The following is a 19323-nucleotide window of genomic DNA, read 5'->3' as shown; positions in this document are numbered from 1 at the left end:
GTTTGTGCCTGCATTTTTATGTGTAAAATAAATAAATAATCCTAACCCTAACCCTAAATGTACATGTTGATGGGTGAGGGGAGAAGCTCGGTGTTGGTTTGTTTCTCAATGTCTCTTTGTTGCTCTTCCTTGATGCCAAGATGAAGGATCGATATGTGAAAAAGGGAGATTATGCATCCCTTTTTCCTTATTTTTTAATTTGTTTTTGAAAAACGCATCATTATACGATGCCTTTGTTAAGCACATCACAATGCGGCGCATCGCAATACACATCATTATGCCACACGTTTCTTGTGGATGTCCCTTTCTGCTACCTTCATTGGCTATTATGACCAAATTTTGTTGTTAATTTTCCTTTTTTATGTAGCCAAGATCAGTTTCAAGGTGAATTTTCACCAATTTCGATTTATCAACCTTTCATTGTAATGGTGCATCAACAATCTGATGTGTCGTTAACGATCCTCCTAAGGCTTTTGCTAGGTCAAGGACTAGGCAGTGAGGGGAGTTGGGAGTCATAGTGCATGAATGCCCAAGTAGGAAGCAAGGGAGTGAACCCATCTCGAGCCTCCCTCGTGGCTTGATCTTCAACGTAAGCCCACAAATGATAAGGTCTAACAATTGCGTTGGATCATCGGGGAGTACTTTTACAACTTGAACTTTTGGATGTGGAGAGTATTCTAGTCAAATGTCTAGGAACTATGTATAGTCGAAGGTCTTTCCATACACTTTGTTTATCAGAGAGAGGTTGGAATGGCCGCGAATAGGTAACCCTTCAATCGGTGCCAAATACTCATGGGTTTTTCGAGTGAATGTAACATCCTTCTCGGTTTTTCGGACACTTTCTTATTAATGACAAATATTATGTGTTGAAATCAAAAGGAAACGAAGAAAAGTAGAGACTCAACGGAGCAAGAACGGGAGGCATCTGGATTTCACACTTGGGCGGCCGGACAAATCAAATGAAATAGACCAATGGATAAGGTCAACTGAAAGATCAGTAAATGATCAGAAGAAGATAGCTTCGCATCTTTTATCCTCGGCGTTCTCGCAAATATCTTGGATTTAAGCACAGATTTCTGCTTGTGTTTATGTGTTTTCCAGGGTATGTATACACATACAGATCCCAATTCGAAAGTGGTGTCTTATACAGAGATGGGGCACTAAATCCAAGCGCTAGCGAAATGGAATGGCATATGAAGGAAGAGAGGTGCCATTGACCTGATGAAGAGACAAATTGATTTAATCAAGCAGCTACATCTTACAGGTAGATCTGAGTAGTTATATCTTAATTTCCCCAAATTATACTACACCTGGAATCAATGCCTCAATTTCACATATCGTGCAATCATTGATGAAGCCAGAAGTATGACATAGTCATCACGCCAGAGGAGACATTAGTATGATATTTATGGGCAATGGATGGTTCTTGTTTCTTCTACATATATATTATTGTTTAGTCTTTGTTCTGCTAGCAGGTACTGTCTATTTCTATGCACAGAGAATGGAGATCTGCTGTGAGATGCCACCGTCAATTCATATCGTATGAAGTACTCTGAACACAGAATTATCCGTGACTTCCCGGTAGATAGGTAGCCGACGTCTAACTGATTGCATTAGCGAGATTTTGGTTACAGTTTTCTGATAAGAATATGTGTATAGTTGGGAATTATATGTTTATATTATACAAGCCCATGTACATATATATATATATATATATATATATAATACATATAGTATACTTCCTTAGCAAGAAAACTTTGGAATAGCCGGCCATTAAAATGAGCTGCACTCGGCCTTTTACAGTAGATGAGTGAGTAATCATACTAATCATGTAGCTCCTGGTGTGGTTGATCGTCTTCTTAGCCAAACTACTAAGTATAATAGCCAAACTCAAATATAATTCCAAGAACAAGCTTAAACCACTTATACACGCAGCATCATCTACAATGACAGATTGGAACGAATATAAAGAGTAGTAGTACATCATCAAAAACAACAGAAACAAGTCAGCATTAGCCACTATATAAATTTGAACAAATTTATATAAATGAAAAAGGGCATACATATACATATATCTATATCTATATCTATATCTATATCTATATCTATCTATCTATATAACTTTGTGATTTAAGAATATGTGTATATAGTTGAGAATTAACATGTGGGTACCCAAAGAAACACAGTTTTTGTATAGACATTAATAGATAGCAAGACAGCTTTTCAAACTCATGCAAGCATACAGAAAAATGCATGTCATAGAGACACAAGTTATATTATACAAACTCATATATATATATATAATACAAGTTGTATTCTTGCAATCAAGAACACCTTGGAATGGCCGGTGTAGGGTTTGGGGTTTATATAACCCTAAAAACTTCTCATCATTTACAAACCCTCAAAACATCTCATTCTTTTCAGACTATATCAGCAATTATGTCGGATTGTGGACGGTGATTATAATTTTGGTTGTCTTGATGGGCCTCAATGATACCACTCAGAATCGTGTTGGAGTCTCTGTCATTGCCAAAGAAATGGAGCCACAAAGTTGTGATGATCAATGGGATCAAAACTAATATGGCCGCAACAACACCAACTAAGAAGCATAAGTAGATAGGGAGGGAGACATATAAGAGCGCTCTGAACCCACGGGATTGGTTCCGCAAAGCTCTGGAAATGGCGATGTCCACATCTTCTCGACTGTGAGTGCCAAGCGCATCCGAACCAAGCTGTATGCCTTTCACAAAGATTACATACAAACAGTAGTATGCGACCTTACAGTTGAAGATGAAGGACTGGAAGTCCCATGACAAGGCACAAGATAGCAATATGGTAGAAAGAGTGTCCTGATCTGTGAAAGTTGAGCTGTGCAGGATCAATACCGCGGAGAATGAGGAGACATTGAGAGCCATCATTAGAATGGAGCCCTATCATGATGATCAATAAAGACATCATCAAAAGATTTAGGATTTATAATTCCAAATTCAAATATACAATTACATCTATATAATGAAACATATGATATGCTTCATCCGGTAATCTATATATATATATATATATATATATATATATATATATATATACATGCACATATATGATCATCATGCTTAATCACAACATTGAATAGCAATGAATATTTGCATGAAGTACCAATATCAAGACTATGGCGGAAGAGATGAGGGCCATATTTCTGGGGAGCTTAGTTGAGAGTTAATCCCTTGGGGGATTGTTCCCTGTGGGCAAAGCATATATAGGCTGCTTAAACCATGAGAAAGCACTAGACTTGGATTTTTTCTTTATGTTGTGGTTTGTCCTTTAACATTTCACACTTTAGGTCCAACCTTACTTTGTCTTACATTTTCTTATTTTATTTTAGACGTCAATATCACCTTTATTTTTCTCTAGCCATAGGAACGATAAGAACAATAAACCATGAGAAACCAAAGAATACTATGACATCAAACTCAATGTCACCCTACACATGATAAAGAACAATAAACCATGAATGATCCAAAGAATACTATGACATCAAGTCAATGTCACCCTACACATCAATTCAAATGATGATATGTGACCTTGCGCCGCCTTACAAAGTTCTCTTTCTTCTTGGTTGAGATTTCGTGTCTTCTCTAATACTCTAGTACTGCCAATTGCCACAAAAGAAGTCCTTTTAACTTTAGAACATATTTTCTTACCCCAACTTGCGATTAAAAATGAAAGCATTCCGCATATTCCAATTGAACCATAGCCCCTAATACCTCACGAACTCAAAAATAATTTGAAAATGAGGCATTGATTCATTGTTCTCTATATGTGCAAAAACCCAACTGAAGGAAGATATAGATTTACTCCTATTAGAGACATCCACACTAAACTGATACGTAAATAGAATAAACATTGACGGCCCTAATCATTGTTAATCTAAGATGCCACTGAGATCTCTCTCTCTCTCTCTCTCTCTCTCTCTCTCTCTCTCTCTCTCTCTCTCGTTTATTTCTTTCTTTTTTCTTGTCGGTTCCCAACAATCTAAACTATTGCAAAAGATAATCCCACCCCTATAATCCCCCTCTTAAATACGTCCACATAATACTATATTCTTTTTATGTCACACTTCTATGATCCCCCTCTTCGTACAGCCCACCCCCACTTATCACTTATGCATCTTCAAACTTAGGTATACAAAAGATACACTTAGATTAGGATTTCATGACTTGTTAGAAAACCTACACACAGATTTACTCACAGATCCCCAACAATCTAAACTAACAATCTAAACTATCGCGACCCTTCATATGTTGGACTAAGTCCATGTCTATTCATTCCCCTATTATCAAAACTAAACATAAATCCATAAATACTCCCACTTAATACTATGTTCTTTTTATATCCCAGCCCTATAATCCCCCTCTTCTTAAATCCCACCCCCACTCATCACTCATCATAATCCCCCACTTATGACACATATACATACTTATAACCCCATCAATCCTTACACTTATCAATCCTTTGACTATCACCATTCCCCTTTTCCCTCTCTCCCCTCACTGACTCCTATTTTGTTTCTTTGACCGAATTCGACCAACTGACTCTCATTTCGGCTTTTTGACTGATTTCGGCCAGCCGATTCTCGTTTTGGCTTTCTGACCGATTTCGGCTAGCCGACTCTCGTTTCGGCTTTTCAGCCGATTTCGGTCAGCTAACTCGTTTCGGCTTCTCAGCCGATTTCGACCAGCCGACTCTAGAGTTGACTTTTGGCCGACTCCCCCACAAGGAGGGACAGTCTTACATAACAGGGTGTGCTTGGTAATGCTAACTTCTTTTTTGTTTATTGATGATGTATAATGTACATACTCTTTATATGTGTTTCCAACTATATGCACATATTCTTATTAATCACGAAACTACCAAGCAATCAGTTACGCATTGGCTACCTACCGGCTTGCAGATAGATCTAATCAGTACTTGATGATGGTGCTGGTGTCTACAGCAGATCTCCATTCTCTGTGCACAGAAATGTAACACAGTACCTGCTACTACACAAGGGTACCCTCTGTCCTGAATCACACCTGTCAGTCATGTATGAACCCGAGATTTGTGAAGTAGTAGTACTCCATTGACCATAAGTATCTGTATAACAGGGCCCATAACCTAGATCTGCGCATTGATTGAATCATCTTTGAGTTCACCTTATCCATTTCTGTATTGATTTGATTGTCTGGCCGCCCAAGTGTGAAACTGACATGCCTCCCCGCTCTCGTTCTCTCTAGTCTCTACGCTTTCGAATGACACACACTTAGGCTTCGTTTCCTTTTCATTTCTACGCATAATATATTTCTCATTAATTTAAAAAGTGTTGGACAAATACTTGGCATGAGTATTTGGCATCGAACATGATTATTGTGTGGAACTTACTTGATTCATGGGCATTGTAGGCAATCCATCTGTGTGAGATAAAAGTGTATGGAAAGACCCATTTATGATCAAGGACAATACATAGTTGCTAGGCATTTGACTAGAATACTCTCCATGCCCAAAAGGTCAATTTGTGAATGTACTCCCCGATGATCTAACATAGTTGTTAGATCTTATGATTTGTATGCTTAAGCCAAAGATCAAGCCACAAGGGAGGCTTGAGATGAGTTGATTCCCTTGCTTCCTACTAGCATAGTCCCTCTTTCCACATATTGATCCTTCCTCTCAGCATCGAAGAAGAGCAAGAAAGTGGCATCGAGCAACAACCAACACCAAGCTTCTCTCCTCACCCATCAATGGTTACGGTTACGTTTAGGGTTACGATTAGGGTTATTTTATTTTTTACACATAAAAATGCACACATATGCACATGCACAAAAATTAACATTGGCGCCCCTTCTCTAGTGTTTGTATATAACATTCACAACTATAAAATTTTATAACTAATAGAAACAACTTTTTGTTTTGGAAAAAAAACATTCAAAGAAATGAGCACTCACACATCCACAATTATTAGACCTAAGCTTAGGTTTAGTATTAGTGTTAATTGACTATAAAAGTACACAAACATTAGGAATCACATACCTATACACTAGTTAACGGTTCAATGAAAGTCATATTCACACACACACAAATTAACAATCACATGCACATGCATGTCTAGTACATACATGATATACATACATTGAAGATAGGCAGATGATACACATACACCATGACACAGGGATTGGAGATTTTGGATGTGGTTCTTAGGAAGATTGAAAGAGAAATCAAATGAAAATGGTATTAGATTCTGGCATCTCGGCTTCACACTTGGGCGCCTGGACAAATCAAATTATTAGTACAAACATTGAAAGCATTAAGAATGTTGAGAGTATGGCTATGGCAGCAAAAACCATTCTTCATTCCCTCTTACCTCCTTACATGCCTTTGCTTCACTTCGTTCCGAATGAGAGACAAGCTTGACAACTATAGTTTTGAAGTCCTAGCTCTACAATTTGATGATTAATAGATTTACGTGGAGATATGAATTTAGCTTAAACAAAGTTTCACACCCAAAATATTAACTACACCCTTACTGATATGGCAGCTTCATAGATGACATGAAGAGACTGTGCAGTCCCTCTAAACTTTTGTAACCAATTCAAAATCACAACATTTGTAGCTTTGCCATTATCATAATATATATATGATTGGGGAAATGAACATATGCTTGAATACATTTGAACAAATACACAAAAGTTATATAAATCATCTTATAAATACTAAGATACACATATGTATGTCCACCAGAGGATGAAATTGAATATGAGGAGGCACGTTCCAACGAATGTACTATGTCCTTCTCGGTTTTGTCCAACGTGTTCTCATATTAATGACAAATATTATGCGTAGAAATGAAACGAAAATGAAGCCTAATTGTCAGACATTGGGAGGAGCAGACAGAAGGAGAGACATGTTCGGTTTCACATTTGGGCAGCCGGACAAATCAAATCAATATAATAAAAAAAGGAAGGAAAAGGTCAACAAAAGAGCTGGTTACTTTTGATCAGGAGAAGATATTAAGATGCTTTTTCTTCCAAAAGACAGACCACTGATTTATTTCTGTTGCGCCTGTTGATGAGAAGATCAGATGCTTTTCTTCAATCCTCGACACTGGCAAGGATCTTGAATCTAAGCGTAGATCCCCCATTACAGAATCTGTCTCTTTGTATTATTTCTGTTTGTAGATGGAATGCTTTTTCTAAGGGTATAGGCGGCACACAGTTCCCAATTTTAATGAGCTATTTATATGAATCCACAGCCAAATACGGAGTATCGAGAGTGCCATCGCAGAGACAATTGATTCCAAGCAGAAGGAGCGACAGAGCACCCTAGCTCTTGTCCTTGCTCATGACATGATTATTACAGGTACACCTGGTGCGTTATATCTTAAATTCCCCCAAATTATTTTACCCCAATCAATACCTATGATTCAAAGATCACGCAATCGTTGATCAAGACCGAGGTCTCTGAATGCATAGCTATAATAGCTATGGTGGTCTGGACATACACAGATATACTTATGGTCAATGGAATACTCCACAGATCTGTGTTTCATATCCGTGTGTAGTAGTAGTTAGGGTCCTTGTTTCCTCTATCTATGATCGTTCATTATTAATTTTGTTCCATCGTCGTATCAAGTACTGATCAAAGTGGCAGATTTTTTGTTGTTTTGTGATAAGAATATGTATACATGTCGGTAAGCAATGAAAGAAACAGAGCTTTGAGACACAAGTTATATATTATGTATACAAACACATATGTATATGTATATATATATATATATATCAATCACTGAAACATGAACATGAGGCTGCCTGAGAGACCTACAAAGGCCATGATCATGATGAGCTTCCGTACCATACATCAACTTTTAAGGGTAACTGGATTTTCTATGATACATATAAGTATACAACATCTCTTGGCACAACCAGAATAGGATCAAGTCGATACCAAAATAATAAAGAAACGGAAACTCATTGGAACGCTCCTAATAGGGAACTTGTCTGGGCACAACCAGTATTTCCAATGGGAAACTCCAAACAATAAACAATCGAAGGATAACTAAGTAAGATAAATCCTTTTGGCTGCACCCGGACTTTTAGAGTACATGGGTGAGTAATTCGGATTGTGGGCGGTAATTATTAGATTGGTTGTCTTGATGGGCCTCCATGTTACCGCTCGGAATCTCTCTCTCGGTGCCAAAGAAATGGAGCCAGAGAGCTCTGAGAATGAGAGAGGTCAATAAGAGTATGGCCGGGGTAGGACCAAATAAGAACCACAAGTAGATGGGGAAGGAGACAGTAAAGGCTCTTAGCCCAACCCACCAGAACTGGGAAGCCCTGGAAATGGCCATGTTCACACCTTCACGGTCATTCCCAAGCCGTGAGCTGTTCACGCAGATTACATAGCAACAATACTTGGCGGTATTCAAATTGCAGATGAAGGACGCAATGTAACATAGCAATACGCATAGCAACTTGAAGGAAGTGTACTCTGCAACATCCCCCAAGTCTCTGAGCTCTGGGATGTGCAGCTTGATCAGGGAGTGGAACATCCAGGCATTGACAGCGGCCATTATAATTGACCTCTACCACGATCAATAAAGACATGATTAAAGATTTTAGAATTTATATTGCATAAAATTTGTAATTATATGACACATCTGCTCATAGGGAGTAACTGGATTTACTCCCTATGATCATACTGAGTAATGACGCTATTAAAGGAAGATTTTGATTAATTATAGTGATGTAAAACCAAGGGAGGATTACCATCATCAAGACGATGGAGAAACAGAGAACGTGGAGCGCAGAGAGTGGCATATTCGAAAACCTTTGTCCGGAACAGAACACTCCGCTGCAGCTTAAATAGGGCCCTTGAACAGAATACTATCGCCCATGATTTTGTCAAACCTGGCGGGGACATCCCATTCATGCCGATGTTCATTTTGAATGTATGCGGAATCCGGATACATACATATTTGTTTTTATGGCTTTATTGCTTTCAACCAGAATCTGTCAAATCATATATGTATGTACAGATTGTATAGTGCAGTCTAAATCCTAAATCGTTGATCATGTCTTTATCGATAGTGAATCGTGATAGAGTTACATTGTTCAAACTTATATACATAGAATACTCTCCACGTCCAAAAGGTCAAGTTGTGAAAGTACTCCCAGATGATCCGACATAGTTGTTAGACCTTATCATTTGTAAATTGTACGCTTAAGCCAAAGATCAAGCAATGAGGGAGGCTCGAGATGGGCAGACTCCCTTGCTTCCCGAGGAAAATAATAAGCAAAATAAAATAAAATAAAATATATTAATATGTAGTTCTTATGAAATCGGTTGTATTATAAAGCCACCACCAACGTTGTATTCAAAGCAAAAAAAAAAAAGTGGCATTATAATAATAATAAAACGCGCTTTCTCTGTTTCCCTCATCTCTCTCTCTCTCTCTCTCTCTCTCTCTATTTCTTTCTATCTCTCTTTCTCTTCTTTCCCAACATGGTATCAGAGCCAAACGTCCTAATAGCCTTATAGCCAATGCCTTTCTAAAAAATTACAAAACACATGCCCTATAAATTATATTCATAGTGTTCAAGATCGTCAAATAACAAACGACAATTTTGTGTTTGCCGTGCGCTGATCCGGACAGCCCTCTGCAATAATGGCGCAATCTATGTCGTCGTCGCAACTCAACATGCGAAAATTCACGATCGAGAAATTATCGGACACAAATTATCGAATTTGGAAGGCAAGATTAAAATTACTTTTTAAATATAATAAAGTATGGGACATAATTTCAGGATCGTCAACAAAACCTGAAAAAGGCAAAGAACTTGAAGAATATGAAGAAAAAGATTTGTGTGCAAGAATGGAAATTCTAATGCACGTAAGTGATGGCACCGGAGAAACATTGCGAAAAATGGAGACGGCTCATGAAATGTGGAAGCACTTACAAACTATCTACGAGCCGAAAAATGATGCCCAACAAGCGCATACACTTGAAGCGCTTGTTAATTACAAAATGAATGACGAACAACCGGTTGGTGAATTTCTATTAATATGGCAAAAGAAATTAGATGATGTGTTAACTTCGGGATTAGAAATCCATGATAAATTACAAAAGATTCTCCTCCTTGGTGCTCTTCCTCACTCGTGGTCCACTTTTAGAACCACCCAAAACTCTATAAATTGTCCAACGCTAATCGATCTTCTTGCAAACATTAGACAAGAGGAAACAATGCGTTCACAAAGGTCTTCAAATTCAACTCCAAGTATGGCAATGGTAGCATACAAGAACAAAAGGTTCACCCAAAGAGGAGAAAGCTCGAAGCCGTGGATAAAGAAAGATCAAAACACTAAACAAGGAGAAATGCGGTTCAACAATACCTATTGTAAAATATGCAAACGTACAAATCATGCAACCAAAGATTGTCGCGCAAAGTCAAATTTCAAGAGTTATCAACCATGGAAGCGTGTACAAGCCCATCTTGTTGAAGAAGAGATGGATGATGAAAAAGTCATAGGAGATGGATATCAAAATGGCGACAAGTATGACGACGTCCTTCAAGCATTCATTGCTGAATCACTTTCCGCGACGATTCCAAACTCAAGTAATGTAAATGACATATGGTATCTCGACACTGGTGCTACTAACCACTTAACTAATAGAAAAGATTGGTTATGTAACTATAAGGATGTTGAACCTCCTATCATTGTAAGATTTGGAAATAATGGGACTAAACAAGCTATTGGCAAGGGTGATATTACGTTTGAAGTCACAGGAGGAAGACATTTCACAATCAATGAAGTTCTCTATGTCCCGGGCATTACCAAACACTTGCTATCGGTTAGTCAAGCAACGACAAATGGTACTATCATTGAATTTCATCCTAACCATGCTATTATTAAACATAAAGCCTCAAATGGAGAACTTATTAGAACATGTTGTAAACGAGAAGGAGGCTTATATCCCATAAAATGTATTCCTACATCTCTTATTTTAGAAGCACATCATACTACCCCAATACAATCCTCCATATCTTTAACCAATCTTCATTCTCCTTCTTCTCTTTGGCACTTTCGTCTAGGTCATATGCATTTCAATGCTCTTAAAACACTACAATGTAATAATCTAGTCCATGGTTTGCCAAAAGAACCTTTCAATCCCATCTCTTTGTGTGAAAGTTGTATCCTTGGGAAAATGCCCCAACAGCCATTCCCAAAGCATAGATCTAGAGCCACTACCCCTCTTGCATTAGTACATAGTGATCTATGTGGACCTTTTCCAACCCCTTCTCTTAGTGGAGCCAAATATTTCATTAGCTTTATAGATGACTTTAGTCTATTTACAATCTTGCATTTTCTCAAGTACAAAAGTCAAGCTTATCGAGCATTCAAAGAATACAAGGCTCGAGTCGAAGTGCAAACATCATCAAAGATTAAAAGTCTTCAAACCGATGGTGGTGGTGAGTATATGTCTCATGAATTTCAAAGTTTATATCTAAATGAAGGCATACATCATAGAATATCAACACCACACACACCACAACAAAATGGTGTATCCGAAAGGAAGAATAGATCACTTCTCAATATGGCTCGAAGTATGTTACAATTTGCTCACTTATCACCTCAATTTTGGGAGGAAGCGGTTGGCACCGCGTGCTATATTCAAAATCGAGGATTTCATAGAGCCTTGGGGCTCCAAACCCCTTATGAACTATGGCATGGTCACAAACCTAACTTAAGTAACCTTCGTATTTTTGGTTGTGATGCTTATGCTTTTGTGCCAAATGTTCAAAGAAATAAGCTAGATCCAAGGGCTACAAAATCAACTTTCATCAGATATGTACAAGCTTCAGGATACAAGGCGTACAAGCTCTACGATCCACAAAAACGAAGAATATTCTTTAGTCGTAATGTGATATTCCAAGAAAATGGGCCTTCTACAAAGGTTTCTTCTTCACTCTCTTCTAATCTACCTCCCTTATTACCTACCCCTAACTACTTACATCCATCTTCCTCAACCATCTCTAATATTAATAGCTCTCATATTGAAGGAGCCAACATTGGCTCATCCTCTACTTCCACAATTTGTGTTGCTCTTCTATCTATTCATAAGGCAAAGATCAATCCTACTCAACCAACTAATTCTTCTTCTCATCTTCCCTCATTCCAATCTCTAGATGATTCTCTTCCTCATACTCCTTTAAATATACATTGCTTAACTCCCTCTAATAATACAAATAATGTTATCTTCTCCATTCCCTCTCCTAATCCTTCATTCCAAGTGTCATCACCAACTTCTCCACCAAACTCTCCACCTCCAAAGTATAGATCTCTAAGTAATATTTATGAACAACTTGATCAAATGGAAGCACATTTCGTGGACTTGGACCATGAAGCTTATATTCAAGAAGAAGACATTCCAACCCTTAGTGATGACACAAATCTATCGGCCAAAGATGCACTTTCCGGATCGGATTCTATCAAATGGAGAAAAGCTATGGAAGAAGAAATGAAGGCTTTACTTAAAAATGGTACGTGGACCCTCGTTGAGCCTCCAAAAGATTGACAAATAATTGGGTCTAAATGGGTCTTATGCATAAAGCGAGATAGTAATGGCAATCCAATTTGCTTCAAGGCTCGTGTAGTTGCTTGAGGATTTTCGCAAGTACCAGGTATTGATTTTCAAGATACATTTAGTCCATCGCTAAAAATATGTGGTTTTCGAATGCTCGTTGCTCTTGCCGCACAACATGATCTAGAATTGCATCACTTGGATGTACAGACGGCTTTTCTTCATGGAGATTTAGATGAAGAACTTTATCTACAACAACCACAATTTTTTGAAGATCCAAGTCATCCGACACATGTTTGTCGACTTCGTAAATCTATTTACGACCTTAAGCAATCTCCACGCATATGGTATCACAAACTACACTCTTTTCTTATAAAAGTTGGATATCATCGTCTAAACAATGAGCCAAATATCTATGTTAGAAAAGCCAAATCCAATTTTGTTATCATAGGTGTCTATGTTGATGATTGGCCTTTGATCTCTAACTCTAAATCTTATTTAGCTATTGCAAAGAAGGAACTTGCATATGTTTTTCCTATTACCGATTTAGGCCCTATGACCCATTTTCTAGGCATCAAAATATCTCAAAGTAGAACAAATCATACTATCTCATTATCACAATCAAATTATATTAATTCTATCCTCCAAAAATTTGATATGCTCCATAGTAAGCCTATTAATACTCCTCTTACCTCTCCATGTAAACTATCAAATGATGATTCTCCCAAAAATGAACGAGAAATTTCCAAAATGAAGGATGTACCCTATAAGCAAATCCTTGGGTGTATAAGATATCTAGTAAGTTGTACATGTCCCGATATTTGCTTTGCCGCCGGTTTTCTTTCTCGTTTCATGTCTAATCCAGGACCAAAGCATTGGATCGCGCTCAAAAGATTACTACGATACTTGAGGCACACTCAACATTATGCGTTGACTTACTCCGCCACACAATCCGAGTCAACCACACTTGTGCAAGGATGGACAAATCCCTCTAGCCAACTAATTGGTTGGTCAGACTCGGACTGGGGGGGAGATGTAGACGATCGCAAGTCAACAGGTGGATATGTTTACACACTAGCTGGTGGTGCAATTTCGTGGAAGTCAAAGAAACAAACTACCGTAGCATTGTCATCCACCGAAGCTGAATATGTTGCCGCGGCTTTAGCGGCTAAAGAAGGCATATGGATTAAAGCTATGCTCGATGAATTTAAGTTATTTACTATTCCACCAGTGACTTTATTTTGTGATAATCAATCTTGCATCAAGTTAGCCAACAATCCAAAGATGAGCGACAATATTCGTCATGTGGATTTGAAGCATCACTTTCTTCGTGATCTCATTGAAACGAAGAAGATAGAGTTAAAGTTTGCTCCCACTCATCAAATGTGGGCTGATTTTCTAACGAAGCCTCTTCAACATTCTAAGCACATTATTTGTTGCAAGCAAGTTGGATTAATTGATGTAATCGAAGATAAAGATGAAAACCTACACTTCTAGAAAATTTTGCTTAGGGGGGAGTGAGGAAAATAATAAGCAAAATAAAATAAAATATATTAATATGTAGTTCTTATGAAATCGGTTTCCTTCATGAGAAGGAAACCGTAAGCCTATTGGTGGTGGTCTTATAAAGCCACCACCAACGTTGTATTCAAAGCAAAAAAAAAAGTGGCATTATAATAATAATAAAACGCTTTCTCTGTTTCCCTCATCTCTCTCTCTCTCTCTCTCTCTCTCTCTCTCTCTCTCTCTCTCTCTATTTCTTTCTATCTCTCTTTCTCTTCTTTCCCAACACTTCGTACATGGAACTTCATGCACAATGACTCCCAACTACCCACATCGCCAAGTCCTTGCACACACATATGCACAACAATTAACATTCAAAGCAATGGGCATGCACATGAGATAGAACTATCAAGCCCCTTCTAGGGTTTGTATATAACATTCACAAGTATAAAATTTTATAATTAATAGAAAGAGTTTTTTGTTCTCGAAAAAAACCATTCAAAAGAAATGAGCACTCACACATCCACAATTATTAGAGCTACGCGTAGGGTTAATATTAGACTTTAGTGTTAATTGACTATAAAAGTGCACAAACATTAGGAATCACATACCTATACACACTAGTTAACGTTCAATGAAAGTAACATTCCTCCACATACACATACACATACACATACACACATCCACGGATAGGCCGATGATACACATACACCATGACACAGGGATTGGAGATTTTGGATGTGGTTCTTGGGAGGATTGAAATAGAAATCAAATGAAAATGGTATTAGATTCTGGCATCTCGGACGCCTAGACAAATCAAATTATTAGTACAAACATCGAAAGCATTAAGAATGTTGATTTGTATGCTTAAGCCAAAGATCAAGCCACAAAGGAGGCTTGAGATGAGTTCACTCCCTTGTTTCCTACTAGGGACTTCATGCAACTATGACTCCCAACTCCCCATCATCGCCAAGTCCTTGACCTTTGAATTGTTAACTCGCGAAAATTTTGAAATTAATCTTGGCTATTTACAAGAAGAAAATTAACAACGGGGCTTAGAAACAAGAAGGAACTAAGAGTTAATCACCTAGGGTTGTCTCACTTTTTATAATATGAATAACATGGCATAACATTCATATTATATCAGGACTTTCATAATATGACAATGATAATCCTGAGGTTTATCCTTCAACCTTAGGTTTCTCTTTCTTTTTATTTGTGAGTACCACCGTGGGTTTCTCTTACTTTTTATAATATCAATAACATGGTATAACATTCATATTATATCAGGATTTTCGTATTACGACCATTATATCTTTAGGTTTCTCTTTCTTATATCCTTAGGTTTCTCTTTCTTTTTATTTGTAATCGCCTTAGGTTTCTCTCACTTTTTGTTTGTAATCCCCTTACGTTTCTCTTGCTTTTTATAATATCAATAACATGGTATAACATTCATATTATATCAGGATTTTCATATTATGTCCATTATATCCTTAGGTTTCTCTTTCTTTTTATTTGTAATCGCCTTAGGTTTCTCTCACTTTTTGTTTGTAATCACCTTACGTTTCTCTCACTTTTTATTTGTAATCACCTTAGGCAGACTTATGCCACTTTATTATTATATGATATAATTGCCCAAATATGAAAATCCTAAAGTGATTTCTAATGTTTGTGCCATGTATGTTTCTCTAGTCCTTTGGAGTGCTCATTTCTTTGAATGTTTTCTTTTTCCAAAACAAAAAACTCATTCTATTAGTTATACAATTGTATAGTTGTGATTATTATATCAATTAATAATTGATAATAGATTCCTCAAATTTCCAGCCCTTAAGAGCTTTCAAATGTTTGCAGTTATTTGGGAGTTATTACCAACATCAAGAATTATGCCGAATCCTCCATATTCCTGGGGAGCATTGTTCCCAATTTAAGGGGATTACGAGATATACGATTGGATTATGAAAAAATTTGCAAGCTGGCGAGAGGGAGGAAGGAATGCAATGGAATGAAGAACAGGAAATTATAATATAGCACAATGGAAGGACAGACAATACCATAACTTTTCTCTGACCTTCAAAAACGTTTTCATATTAAAATAGTTTTCATATGGTTGCGATTTTGGGTGAATATTTGACTTTCATACATTACATTGCCTACTTCTGTTAGTTTCATACAATGTAGAACATGCAGGCATTGAAAGTGCCCATTATAATTGAGCTCTATCATGATCAATAATAAGAACACCAAAGATTTAGGATTTATATTGCCTAAAATCTGTATTTAGATGATGCATATGCTCATCATATTAAAAATAATTGAACTTACCCCTATGTTCATCATGATTAATGACGCTATTAATGCATGTACATATATATATATATATGTGTGTGTGTGTGTGTGTGTGTGTGTGTGTGTGTGTGTGTGTGTATGTGTATGAATTGTTAATTTCATTGAATGTTAACTAGAGTGTATAGGTATGTGAATTCCTAATGTTAGTGAGTTTCTATCGTCAATTAGCCCTAATACTAATCCTAAACCAAACTCTAATAACTGTGGATATGTGACTGCTAATTTATTTATAACAATGTTTTCTTTCCCAAAACAAAAAACTCCTATTAGCTATAAAATATTATAGTTGTGAATGTTATATACAAACCCCACAAGGGGCTCGATGATTCCATCTTATGTGGATTATGCGTCCCCTTTCTCTTATATTCTAAAAAATAATAATAAATTGAAAAAAAACGCATCACTATACGGTGCCTTTGTTAGGCATGTCACCATGTTGACGCATCACAATACACATCATTATGCAACGCATTTCTTGTGCATCTCCTTGTCTGCTACCTTCATTGACTATTACGACCTAATGTTGTTGTTAATTTTCTTTTTTGTAGATAGCCAAGATAAGTTTCGAGGTGAATTTTCACCAATTTCGGACATAACATACTACACATACTAATAATCTTCTTAGACAACTAGTAGTTACTAAGCATATAGCCTTTATACAGCTGCTGCCACAACAAACTAGTTGATCAAATGTAAATCCCCAACTCAACCAAATCTAAACCCCTTAAGTTCTATAAATGACAAGAACAAGCTTAAACCACTTATACACGTAGCATCATTAACAACAAAAAACATGTCAGTATTTGAGCAAATTTATATAAATGAAAAAGGGCATATAATTAACACCCGGTTTAGGGTTTATATATATAACACCCTAAAATCTTCTTATTATTTACAAACTCATATGTGTATGTATATATATATATATATATAACACCAGACATACAAGAACACTCTCAACCCATGAGACTGGTTCTACAATGCTTCAGAAATGGTAGTGGTCACATCTTGATGGTAAGTCTCAAGCGCATTCGAACCAATATGATGCATGTTGTTCACGACAAAGATTACACACAGACAATTGTGCACAACCTCAAAATTGAAGGTAATGGACAGATAGTTCGACAACAAGACACAAGATAGCAAAATGGTAGGAGGAGTTCCCGGGTCTTTGAATGTTGAGTTGTGAAAGAATAACATGGCGGAGAACGAGCAGATGTTGAGAGTAATCATCAGAATTGAACGTTATATGATATCATTCGAGGCATCGATGATTTAGGATTTATACAATATCTATCTATCTATCTATATATATATGCGTCTTCATCTGCTAATCTATATACATGCACACCTATCTGATCATCACCATTAAATAAAAATAGATATTTGTAGGAATTACCAGCATCATCAAGACTATGTCGGAAAGGCGCGTTGTTGAGAATTAATCGTGCATGATGTAAGATATGTAGTCTGTATTTTGTTGACTCATGAAGGAGAGGGAGAGGGAGACAATAGTCAGCTAAAAACGCTAAAAACTTATATATGGGCAACGATCCTCCAACTTTATGCATTGAGAGAAAAGCATGGACTTTATATATTGATAATTCTCCACGCTTCAAGTATTTAATTAAGGTTATTGTTTGAAATTTCATTTAAATTTCAACTTATTTTATTAGTAAAGAACTTAAAAATAACCATTAATACACAATGATGATATTATTTTAAACGTGTTATTGAAAACCATACTATTTTTTGGAAAAAATATATATAGTATAAATACATTATACAAGTAGTAGCCACTCTAACTAGCCAATATGATGGCCTCAAGGGTGACTTCGATGGAGTTGAAAGAGAACGACTAGCCTTCATCCAACAATGGTCGTCCTCCCCCTTTATTGAGTCGGTGGGCATCCACATAAGATGGACGTATCGTGTCCCTACAGGGATTTGTATATACTAATCTAATGTGTAAAATTTTATAACTAATGGAAGGAGTTTTTGTTTGGAAAAAAAAGAAAAAAAAAAGTGATCTAGAAATGTGTAAAATTTTATAACTAATAGAAGGAGTTTTTGTTTGGAAAAAATGAAAAAAAAAGTGAAATACAAATGTGTAAAATTTTATAGCTAATGGAAGGAGTTTTTGTTTGGAAAAAAAAAAGTGACATACAAATGTGTAAAATTTTATAACTAATGGCAGGAGTTTTTGTTTGGAAAAAATGAAAAAAAAAGTGAAATACAAATGTGTAAAATTTTATAGCTAATGGAAGGAGTTTTCGTTTGGAAAAAAAAAGTGATATACAAATGTGTAAAATTTTATAACTAATGGCAGGAGCTTTTGTTTGGAATAAAAGAAAAAAAAAAGTGACATACAAATGTGTAAAATTTTATAACTAATGGCAGGAGCTTTTGTTTGGAAAAAAAGAAAAAACAAAGTGACATACAAATGTGTAAAATTTTATAACTAATGGAAGGAGCTTTTGTTTGGAATAAAAGAAAAAAAGAAAAAAAGAAAAAAAGAAAAAAAGAAAAAAAAAGTGACATACAAATGTGTATATATAATATATATGACATGAAAATTATAATTTTAGCATCTCATTTGATGTACATAACTTGTAGGGGGCCTTTCACATGAAAATGGAAATTTAAACTTTATATGTCACATGACAGGCCTTTCTATTATGTGTATGTTTTTGACAAGCAAAATGGCCTTTGAGGGGCATGACACCCATCACTTCTTCCATTAACTGTAAAATTGTATAGTTGTGATTCGTGAATGATATATATACAAACCCCAGAAGCAGCTCGATAGTTCCATCCTATGTAGAGGCCGATTGATTCGAATGTTAACTTTTATGCATGTGTGTGTA

This window comes from Azolla caroliniana, unplaced genomic scaffold (genome assembly GCF_043228905.1).
Source record: "Azolla caroliniana isolate FFs.n. ecotype wild unplaced genomic scaffold, voAzoCaro1.0.p SCAF_7, whole genome shotgun sequence".
Classification (NCBI taxonomy): Eukaryota; Viridiplantae; Streptophyta; class Polypodiopsida; order Salviniales; family Salviniaceae; genus Azolla; species Azolla caroliniana.
The sequence above is the reverse complement of the archived record's forward strand: the minus strand, read 5'-3'. Positions refer to the sequence as shown.